Raw genomic sequence first — 2,500 nt, 5'->3', positions numbered from 1 at the left:
TCATATCGTCCAATGATTGTGAAGTACATTACTATACATAACAACTCCCCTTTATTCAAAATTATCATTATAAGTAAATCTAGATTAACGGAACGACAACGAAAGATACATTCACATGATTATGACATACCCTGGGTCAGATTCTAATGTCCTCAAGAGTCATGCATTCCACAAAACATATCGTTCATTCAAACATCAGACTCTCTAGTTCAGCGTTTCTTAACCAGGGTTCCCCGGAACCCTAAGGTTTCGCAAAAGGTCACTAAGGGTTCTGCGAGAACATGTGAGATAAGCTAATGCACTTTTGATTTTTTATATAATTTCATATAAGTAATATAATTAAACACGCACTGCATAGTCTTGGTTATTGTAATAATGTAATATAGACATGATCCTATCTAACCTATTATAACGATGAAAATAAAATGAAGATATGGTATATGCGTGTGTGTGTGTGTGTGTTTTTTGCGCAGGGGTTCCTTGAGACATGCAATTTACTTGAAAGGTTACGGAAGGGTTAAAAGGTTGAGAAACGCTGCTCTAGCTCCATGAGGACCTATGGCGGTTTTGATTCTTCATCCTCCCCATCAGGAGGGTCCATGGAGCTCCAGTCGGCTCGCGGTCGGCCTGACTGTCTCACTCCTCACTTATCAGCACCTCACCGTCAAAGCTCAACAACTACTCTGTCACGTTCATGTGTTTATGACGTCCAGGTCTGTTATCAGCTGCACTTCTCTTGCACCCACTGACAGTGCTACAGCTGGTAGAAGAACGCTGGACTCGTGTCCTTATTCCATCTGCATGGCCTTGGTTACCTGCAGCTGCAAAGCTCATGCAACCAGCTGCAAGAACCGCATTGCCTTCTGACAAATATGACACGAGGAGTTCACCATGATTTAACTGAAGGGTGTGCATAACACACAGTGAGGTTGCAAGACCTACACGCAGGACCAGCTGCTTGATAGCGTGGCACCGAGCCGAGGAGCTACTGCATCAGTCATGATGTAAGAGAGTTTCAGCTGCTGCCCTTTAGCAGTCAGCAGCCACAGGAAGGAAAGACATTTCTTTGTGTGGCAGTGGTAGAGCGCTCACGTGGTATTTCTGAAGAGGAAAGGTACAAACCCTGTGAATATTCATGGAAGCCCGGAAGAATGGTTCAGACATCCTTTCAATCAGTCTTTGCAAGCTATGAATACAGAAGAGGAAAATCCTTACTAAGAGCAAGAAAACCAAGAGCCCCATGTATGTGTATATATATATATATATATATATATATATATATATATATATATATGTATATATATATACACATATATATGTATATATATCTGTATATATATACATATATATATATACATATATATATGTATATATATGTGTGTATATACATATATACATATATATATATATACATATATATATATATATATATATATATATATATATATATATATGTATGTATGTATGTACAATCTTCCCATTTGATCAGATGACAAAAATATATAGTAACAATGCTAAAATACTTATAAATCTAAAAACGATGATGAGTAATAAATACGGTTCAAATGCAAACGATAGAAATAACAATAGATATAATAATGAAATAATGACAATTGCAGAAACAATATCAATAGAAAACTGTATATTTGAATGAAAATACTGATAACAAATATGAATAATCAACAATGAAATAAACAAAGCCAAGAATTACAAACAATGATATTATTGGCAGTAATAAAACATACAAATAAAGATAATGATAAAAGAAAATAAAAAAAAAATAGTAAAGTAAGTGACAATAAAATGGCAATAATTGTCGACTCTTCAAAGTTCTGAAAGATACCATCGGGCATGTGTGTGTGTGTGTGTGTGTGTGTGTGTATGTATGTATGTGTGTGTGTGTGTGTGTGTGTGTGTGTGTGTGTGTACGTGTGTGTGTGTGCGTGTGTGTGTATGATTCACCACAATGGACTTAGATCACGTGTTGGACTCGTGATCGGCAGCTATTTCCCTCCCGGAAGAGACCTCAGAGCTCATATATGAATGATCTATGGGTAACGATGTGACCTTACACGCACACACACACCCAACTCCCCGCCCACGAGAGTTGGAGTAACGACTCGCAGCGCAGCGATGCTGAAATTATTTCAGCCCTTGGCAGGATTCGAAACCGGACTGCCGTAGTGACGGCCGGGAACTCTACCACTGCGCCATCGAGTAGTGTGTGTGTGTGTGTGTGTGTGTGTGTGTGTGTGTGTGTGTGTGTGTGTATGTGTGTGCGTGCGCGCACTAATCCTTGACACTTGACATCTCGGATCCAGAAACTTGACTTGAACCCTATCGACCCAATTTGGCTGTTTACTTATTTCGACCAAATTATCGCCAGATGGCCTTACTTACCTGAGGGCGTGACCTCTTGAATAAGAGGGTCAATCCCCTTTGGCCTAGGGTCATCACGGAGTGAACGAAAGAATGGATTGGATCGTAAGTCTGTTACAGA

The 2,500-nt window shown here is 39.2% G+C and overlaps 1 protein-coding gene across 2 annotated transcripts in view; it reads left to right on the top strand.

Annotated features, from left to right (window-relative positions):
- The window catches only part of LOC143017709 (uncharacterized), a 133,003-nt gene that overhangs the window by 76,400 nt on the left and 54,103 nt on the right, over positions 1-2,500 (top strand). The window lies entirely within an intron of this gene.

Source organism: Oratosquilla oratoria, chromosome 33 (genome assembly GCF_046742065.1).
Source record: "Oratosquilla oratoria isolate Oo_2021 chromosome 33, ASM4674206v1, whole genome shotgun sequence".
Lineage (NCBI taxonomy): Eukaryota > Metazoa > Arthropoda > Malacostraca > Stomatopoda > Squillidae > Oratosquilla > Oratosquilla oratoria.
This window is presented reverse-complemented; position numbering and strand designations above follow the sequence as displayed.